The following is a 9,276-nucleotide window of genomic DNA, read 5'->3' as shown; positions in this document are numbered from 1 at the left end:
AAATCCTCTTGAGGCACACACCAGACTTCCCCATCCTTCTGCATTACTAATCAACTGCACCCAAGTCCTTGAACAAAAGCAATCCCAGGCTTTGCCTTTGCCTGAGGCAGGAATAATGCAGGCTTTTTGCCCCAGCATATTTTTTATGTGCACTACTGGAAATTTACCCATTCTCCAGTATGTAAAAGTTTTGACTGAGCAGTGCCACCCTGACCAACAGATTCCCTAGTGCTGACTAACCAGGTGGCTTTTGCTAAATGTTTGAAGATTGCACCAGCCATTGCTCTCCATGGAATCTTTAATAGTTCATTGTGCTGCTGAATTTTTCCTGGAGGCTGGTGTGCAATAGGGTGTGCTATATCCACTCAATACTATGTTTTTTGCCCATTTGTCTACAAGGTTGTTTTGGAAAAGAGTCCCATTGTGTGATTCAGTAGTTTCTGGCCTACCAGACTTGCTTTTCAAGGCCTGGGATAGTTTTCTGGGTGGTAGTATGGGGCCCAGAATATGTTTGCAGCCCTCCAGCAAGCCCATGGTGGATTTGTGGGAGTGTGATACATTCACTCTGCCAGGCCTCCTTGTGTTTATACTTCAGCCACTGTCTTTCATACTACAGAGTTTTTAATCACTTGACTTGCTTAATTGCAGCATGCTTCCCAGTCATGGATAACCTGCGTGACAGTGTCCATCGTCAAATCATGATCCTATCTGTAGTTGCATCGCTTTCTTGATGGCCTGAGGTGTCATGGGCACACTGATCTACAAATAATTCACCTTTATGTTCCCAATCCAGATCCACTTGAGCCACCTATTGGTGGTTTTGATGTTCTGCAGTGGCCGGACTCTGGCACATGAGCAGTTATGTGATGCTCCTTCCCAGCCAGGTTCTCCACCCAGGCAGCAATATCCGGCCACAATGCAGCTGCCCAGGTGGGTTTACCTCTGCACTGCCAGTTACTCGGCTTCCATCACTGCAACCACCTCCGCAGGGCATTTGTCATCATCCCTGAGTCAGCAGAGAGGTAAAGTATTGGCCATTTTTCCCATTCAACAATATCTAAAGCCAGCTGGATGCCTTTACCTCTGCAAACTGACTGGACTCACCTTCTCCTTCAGCAATTTCTGCAGCTTGTCATAGGGGACCCCATAGATCTGCCTTCCACCTCTAATGCTTTCCTACAATACATCAGGACCCATCAATAAACAGAGCATAGTTCTTCTCACTTTCTGATAATTTGTCATACAGTGCAGCCTCCTCGGCACATGTCGCCTTCTTCTCTGACCATATTCTGAAATCTTTACCTTCAGGATCACTTGCAAGATTCCTGGATGCCTGGGTTTTCCTATTCGAGCTCATTGTGTGGTCAGTGGTATCCCACTTATTCCACATAGCATCAGTTGTCTGAAGTGCAGAGAAGACCCTACCTTTGAACATCCAGTCCAGTAGAGCTAACTGGGGTGCCAGGAGCAGCTCTGCTTCAGTATCAATTACTTCCAAAGCAGCTCAAACCCCTTCAGATGGTGCAATTATCTCTTTTTCAGCTGGAATGTAGCAAGCCTTAGATCCTCTGCATCCCTGGCTCCAAAAGCCATGGGGTTAACCTCAAGTCTCCCATGATACTTTCTTCCAGAGGTTCCATGTCAGGTCAGTCTCCCTGGCTGCAGCATAGAGCACATTTCTAACATCTTGTCCTGCCCAGACTGGCCCAAGGGCTACTGCATGAACTATCTCCTGTTTAACTTGTTCAAAGACTTGTTGCTGCTCCGGGTCCCATTTGGTACCACTCTTCTGCTGGGTCACTTGATAGAGAGGACTGTAATTTGGAATGTGCATTCTCCAAAAACCCATAACACCTAAGAAATCTTGTGTTTCTTTCTTGCCAGATGCTGGACATGTGGCTGTTGTTTTGCTGATCACACCTACTGGGATCTAATGACGTCCATCTTGCCTAGGTGATGTATAAAGTCTTCCTTGAAGGGATACTTTTCTTTCATACTTGACAGGAGTCACCTCCAAAGGCTGAAGACTTGTATCGCTTTTCTGATAAGCTTGTCAATGCCCCTTTCTCCAGAGAGTGACTCCAAATGCTTGGCTTCCCTACCTTCTAATTCCAGGCTGCTAGTCCCATTATCCCAGCATTTTTGCAGCCAAGTGATAGATAATGTGTTCCCCTGAACAACAGATGAAATCTTTTCCCATAATCCATAACTTGCTCAGTGATAGGGATTGAGTGGTGGTTGCCTTTTTTTCTGCTTCTTCCTCCTTTTCTTGTGATGGCCCCACTTTGTCTCCCTTTACTAAATGAGCAGACTTTTGTGACCATTTCTTCTTGTCTGTGGGGTGTCTGACACTGGCGTGGGCTGGGTCTCTGGTTCAGCCACAGTCCATGCCACTGGGGTTGGAGTAGCTGCAGTGCCTAACGCTTTGCCATCAGATCCAGACTGTCTCATCCCCTTGAGGTACTGAAGAGTGTTGAACAGGGGTCACTAGGCATGGGCCAGGCCCCAGCACATCTCAGTGACTTGTGCCTGTCTGGAATTGACAGGGTAACAGCATACTTTTCCCAAATATTTATCCTGCATTTGTTCAGGGAGGAGGTTCCAAAACACTGGAGGTGCCCACTGTCCTAGGTAGTTGCCACATGCTATCCCACACGTCTTGCTACTTGTAACTCCAAACTCAGGGAATTCTCTTGGTCTTACTCTTAAATAGTTGTTTAAACATAAACAAGACCTAGAATACATTTGGCATTCCTGGAAATAGAACTGTGCTGGTTTCAACATCCCAAGGACATACACAATTTTCAAAATCCTCAAGCACTACTGTAATTAGCCTGGCAGGAAAAGGGAAAGTGTTGGAAGGATGTCTTCTACACAGGTTGTCTCTTGCAGGAGGAAAGGCAAAAGGTGTGATTATTGGTAGTTCCCAACAGATGGCTCTCGAAGAACAGAGGTGAGCAATGCTGAGTATACACACCAGATTAGTCTTGCAACCAGTAATTCTATCATATCACAAGCCAGCATTACAAAGTACAATAAAATGATAACCTTAGCCCAGACCTCAAAGGCGATAGAGCCAAGACAGGGAACACATGCTGCAAGGAAAGTGCTGCATAATGCAGCCCTGAGAACAAGTGCAATGACTCTGAGAGCAAATAAATCAATGTTGTGACCAGTGATTGTTAAACCAATGCAGCGAATGCTTATAACAAATTTGTTTTAACATGCTCTGGTCAGATCTGTCCTTATCTGAACCCTCAGTTGCTTCATGTTGGGTGCCAAAAGGATATTGACATAGCCGAACACCAGCTGGCAGCTAAGTACCACCCAGACTCACTGCCCACCCACTCTGCAGAGGGATGGGGAGGAGAACTGAAAAAAGGTAAATCTGTGGGTTGAGATAGGAACGCTTTAATAATTGACATAAAGTGAAACATAATATTAATGCAACTACTATAATTGTAATGAAAACAGAGATAATGGAAAGAGAGAGAGAAATAAAAGTCAATATAAGAAAAATCAACAAGCTAACAGTCATGCACAATACTATTGAATTTCTTGAAGAGCAAGGTGGAATTAGCTCTGCAAGGGTTCAATACCTCTGAGGTGTCCAGCACCCCACAGAAAACAGCTTAAATAACTAGTGAGACAGCATGGTCGAGTATGTCTTGAAAAAGCAAAAAGGTTTTAATAAAAGAAGAAAACAATCAAAAATAAAGAACAAAGCTGAACACCGTTTAGGAACAGGCCCCACACACCTGCCCCTACACCTCGAGAATGCACTGAGAAGCGTGGTGCTCTCCCTTAAGTAGTGGACGATTTAGGTGGGCTTTTTGACAAACAGCCCAATAGAGAATAGCTACTTATCTGAGGAACAGGGAAAGAGACCTATCAGTGTTTTTGTCTTGGTATTGAGCCAATTACTGTCAAGAGAGCAAAGAAACTTCTAGTGCTCTTCCCTTAAAAGGTTTTGGAGTGAGTCTTAAACCTTTCTCTATATGAAAACCCCTGCTCGGGTGTGGGGTGCATTACTACATCATATAGTTGCTCACCACCCACTGACTGATGCCCAGCCTATTCCCTAGAAGCCAGCAATGACCCCTGACCAGTTTCTTCCAGTTTATATACTGAGCATGGCATTTTATGGTATGGAAAACCCCTTTGGCCAGCCTGGGGCAGCTGTCCTGGCCACGCTCCCTCCCAGTTTCTTGTGCACCTGCTCCCTGGCAGATCATGGGAAGCTGAAAAATTCTTGACTTAAGGTAAGCAGTACTTAGAAACAACAAAAACATCATTGTATAATCAACATTATTCTCATACTAAATTCAAAATGCAGCATTGCACCAGATACTAGGAAGAAAATTAACTCTTTCCCAGCCAAAACCAGGACAGCTGTTCTGTTTTACTTTTAAAACAAATGTCTGGAAGAGGGTCTGGTAAAGTTTTATTGGCTTATCAGTGTAATTGGGCTTGTTTCTGGCAGAGAATTCTCCTTCTTCATTCCTGTCAGCAGATCAAGGTCTGTGCCTCACGCACTCATTTTCCTTCCTTCTGCCTCAGCAGCATCCTCACATAATTTCCATGTCTACACACTGAATCAGAGCTGCTGCTCTGTGAACAGACTGATTGTGTCTACCTCACTGCCCTCACACCTCAGCTTCACTGATCCTTTCCCCTTAGCCACAGAAATGACCAGTGACAGCTCAGCTGTAACAGCAGACTGTGGCTGTAGTTCTGTGTCTGAACCTCTGTAATACACACCTTGTACTAAGAATTCTGCCAAAGCATTCTATTGCTCCAGATCAGCTGGGGAAAAACAAACAAACAAAACGAACAAACAAACAAAAACAAAAACACAAGCAAAAAAACCACAACACCAAACAACCAACAACAACAACAAAACAACAAGAAACACCCCCCGCCCCCACTACCCCCCCGAATAAAAGAGTGAAATATTTAAGAAGATAAATTGCTCTTATTCCTCAATCCAGGTGTCTCGGAGGCCTGAGATACCTGCTCCTAGAGAAACCTGTTCTTTGTGTGAAATATGCCCAGGAGATCTTAACTGATGGAACTGTTCAACAAACAACAAATTACAGTAAAGTAGGAGATAGATCTGTGCTAATTCAACAGGAGTGAAATTCCTTCTTAGCCACAAATCTGAGCAGCAGTTCAAGTCTGTATACATGCAGATGAACCTTTCAGCTGCTTTTTGACTTCAGCATTTTGACTCAAAGAAGTAACTTTGTGCTATTTAGAAAAGTTAGGCTAATGACTTGAGTGCAACTTTGGCTGGATGCTTTAAAAATTTAAACACTCTCCTTCCTAGCATATTATGTACTAATTGTTACGCATACAGAATTCAATAAAATAGTATGGAGACTTAGGTATATCATCTTTTCCTTTCTCATTTTCACATGGAAATGTTAATGTGGCCAGAGCAATCATGGGGTGAAAATTTATACCCATCTACCCTTGATAATGATATTTCAGAATTAACTTGCATTTGTCTGCCAGGGTCCTTGTGTACAATCCATGGCATGTTGTATTTTTATCACTGAATTAATCAGAGAGCTGCATGAATGTTTGGGTCCTTGATTTCCTCATATTTGCAAGGAAACTGTAATCCATACTGAGCCAAAGAATCTAGTGCTGAGGAACAAAGATCAGTCAGGCAGAATGGGAAAGATGAGACCCTTCTCGCTAGGTTTTGTGAAATCCCCCTTAGTTATCAGTCTTCTAACTTATCCTTGCTTGGGACTTTATCATATATCATTGGATTATGTATGTGAGAAGACCATAAGAGTACAGAGGCCCAGGCTCAAGAACACCTTTCTTTGATTAAATATGTAACTGCTGCAGGGTCTTAGATAAAACACTCCTACTGAGTCATGTAACACCAGTTTGTCCCCAGCAAACACTAACAGTATAAAACTTTTTATGCTCTAAGCATATTTGATTTTCCTATCTGTTCCTTCCAACTCTCATTTCCTTTCTGTTATTTAGATTAATGCCCTTTTCACCTCCTTCTCTGTTCTGCTATGCTTCTTGTCTCTTTTCCGCTGTCCCTGAGAAAACACAGAGTCCTTTTGCCACTCACTCTCCCTCCTGTTTCAAGTCCTTTTCCTGTCTTACTGGCTCCTCAATTTTTCATTTTATAAAACACCTCCTCTATCCTTTCACTCCAGGGCTATTGTTCCACAAACCCTGGGACATAAGCAGGTGTGATCCTGAACAGGAATACTCCTTCAAATTTACCCTGGGATACAGCTGTTGCTTATCTCAAAGCCTTATGTTGATAAAGCAAAGGCATAACTTGAGTTTTGTGTACACATATTCAGAAGAGGTTGGGTACCACTAATACTGTAATTGTAGTGACATGAATTTCAGCATGAACTAATTGCTGTAATGTCCAACAATTGCTGGGATGACTTTTAAAGATCTCTCTGTACTATATCTGCATGCAAAAAAGAATCACCTTTGTTATTCACTTTTCAAGGCCACATGGCACCAGCTTTCATCCAAACAATTTATCAGATTAAAAAAACCATGTTTAAACTGTGAGACTGAAAAACAGAGATGAAAAGAAAAGCTGCTTTCAAAAGCTTCATTTCAAATGCTGCAATGGGAAGAGCACCCAATGTGGACTTTGTATCTGTGTCCAAGAAAACAGGGCTTCTACGTATCTTCTAAAAGTATGTGTTATAAACAAATATTTTTCAAGTCACTGATGTCTATGTGAGCAGGACACTAACCTGCAGGGCTTCAAAATCTACTGCAGCTCAACAAAAAGCAGCATTAACACAATCAGACCCAAATGACTCATGATCCGATTCTGTTTGCTCAGAAATTCTGCCATTTCTATGGCACAGTATGGAGATAAACTTGTAGCATTAACAACCTGCTGAGAAGGATTTGATTTCTAAGGGAAACCTTTTATGTTGTGCTAGGCAAGTTGAGGAGGTATCAGGTTTGCTGATAATATCATTGCTGCTTCTGGACTGGAAAATAAATTCTTCTCATCACCTCAATGTAATAATGTGCTCAGCATAGCATGGACTGTGTGTCCTTCTCCAAAATGCAGGTGTAGCATTCCACTGAAATACCAACTGCTAAATGTACAGATAATTATTTATTGGATGGTATTTCCACAACTAATGATCTTTGCTCCTTTCCAAAAATTTAAAAAAATATAATTTTACGCCTTGAAAACCTTGAGTCACTTGGACATTTGAGGAAAACTCATCTTGTATTACATTTGCATGTGGTGTGGAGCTCAACAATGGTTAATATTCTGGGTAAGTTAAGTTCAGTCCTTGTCATATCTTACAAGTAAGATTAAAATCAGCAGCTAAAGAGCACACCTAGGACAACCTGAATATCTGAACTAGGGAAAAATGTAAGGTTTGCTTAATAAGATAATAAAGATAGATCACTGAAGGAGACCCCAGACTCAGGGCCTTTCTCAGGACTGTGCCCATGAGATCCACAAGATTTTATATTTTGAAACAAGCATAACATTTAGTCCAGGGAAAAGAAACCTGGTTAAACAAAGTTAGACAAATGTGAAATTTGCAAGATAAGAATGTTTGCGGTGGAAAACACAGAAACTTTTATAGAAATGCAGTGTTCCATGGGTCATAAACAGAGTTAATTGCTGTTCTCAGAATGTTTCCCACATTCCCTGTGATCACTGCCATAGCGCAAGTTTCCCATACATCCTTTAGACTGCTGCTGCACAGTATTCCTGATGGCTGTGAGTCCACACAACGCTTTCAGATCCTCTGCACAATGCAGTTTGTTTCTAGCATCTTCACACATACCTTTGGCCATTTCATCTCTCCCTTCCCTATCCTGTGAGACCACCACCACAGCAATCTCAAGTCTCATTGTTTGCTGTGATTTGCTGTGTGCACTGGGATTTAAGATACACGCTGGTTAAATCTGTGGTATGAGGGTGGACTGACAAGCTGATAATGCCAATGCACTCTCGATGGGTCAAATAATGACTAACACTGTGGGTTATTCTCTCAGCAGAGTGTCTTCTGTATTTACAGTTTTGACTCACATCACTAAGAGAAACATACCATATTTGAGACCAATGCACTCTGGCAAATTTGTTTACAATCAGGAATTAGCATCTGGATGTGACCATTACATAACATCATTAAACTTGACTAAAGCTATCAATAGTTGTGACTGATGCCACTAGAAAAGGATGTCACTCATATAGCTACTACTGGACAATTACATCTCTTTTAGATTTGGATTATCAAGATTCTTTACTATCTACAAACAGAAGGAATGTAATACTATCCTTCATTCTCCCTCAGATCTAATTTTCGACGATTTTATTGTTTTGCCTTTATTTGATTTCCTACACTTTAAAACAGAAACTTTCTCCTCTCTGGTTCTTTCAACACAAGGAATTTCTCTCCACAAAAGAAAATGAATTTTGCCCTTTTCTTGAAGGACTTTTGTAGGGCTTCACAGCAGATTCCCCATGGGTGCAGCTGTATGAGGTCTGGGTGGTGTATTCCAGCTCCTGACAGGCACATATAGGCTCACTCTAGAGCAGGGTAGCACCATGGTCATCCTCATTACTCCCATTTTGCTTTCCTTGCTATGATCAGTGAAACTGCTTTGTTATTTGATCACATAATTTAAAATAATTGGCCTTTTTGGCAGGTAAGGGTGGTTAGGTTGAAAAGGTTTGCATGATTAATCATCAATGCTAAGTTACAGCAATATGAACTTTGGTTAATAACTATGGTGATGTAATGTGTGCTGCAGGTAATAACACCTTTGATTTTGAGGCTCTTTTCAAATATTAACTTCCTAGTAACAGGCAAACACCTTCAGCCACCTCATGTGAGCACACAAACTTGAACGGGTTTTTTGCATTCTTACGGTTCGACACCAAAAGCCCTGTTGTGATTTCACTTAAGGAAGGGGAACACCATTCTCCTTCCTGAACAATCAGGTTTTGGAAGCCGACGTTTTAAGTTCTTATCACTAAGAACTCCTGCGGAGCCCCACTTAATTTTCACTAGTAAAGAAGTGCTAAACATCACAGAGCCGCAGAATCACAGAATGAATTGTTCGGGTCAGAAAAGACCTTAAAGATTCCCTGGCTCCACCCCCTGCCACAGGCAGGGACATCTTCCAATAGATGAGAGGAAGTGAGACTCGGCTTCTGAGCAGCACCAGCCACGCAAACGCTGTGATACCCAAACTCTCGGAGCTCCCCCGCAGCTCCAATTAAAAAGAGAAAAA

Source organism: Sylvia atricapilla, chromosome 2 (assembly GCF_009819655.1).
Source record: "Sylvia atricapilla isolate bSylAtr1 chromosome 2, bSylAtr1.pri, whole genome shotgun sequence".
Classification (NCBI taxonomy): domain Eukaryota; kingdom Metazoa; phylum Chordata; class Aves; order Passeriformes; family Sylviidae; genus Sylvia; species Sylvia atricapilla.
This window is presented reverse-complemented; position numbering follows the sequence as displayed.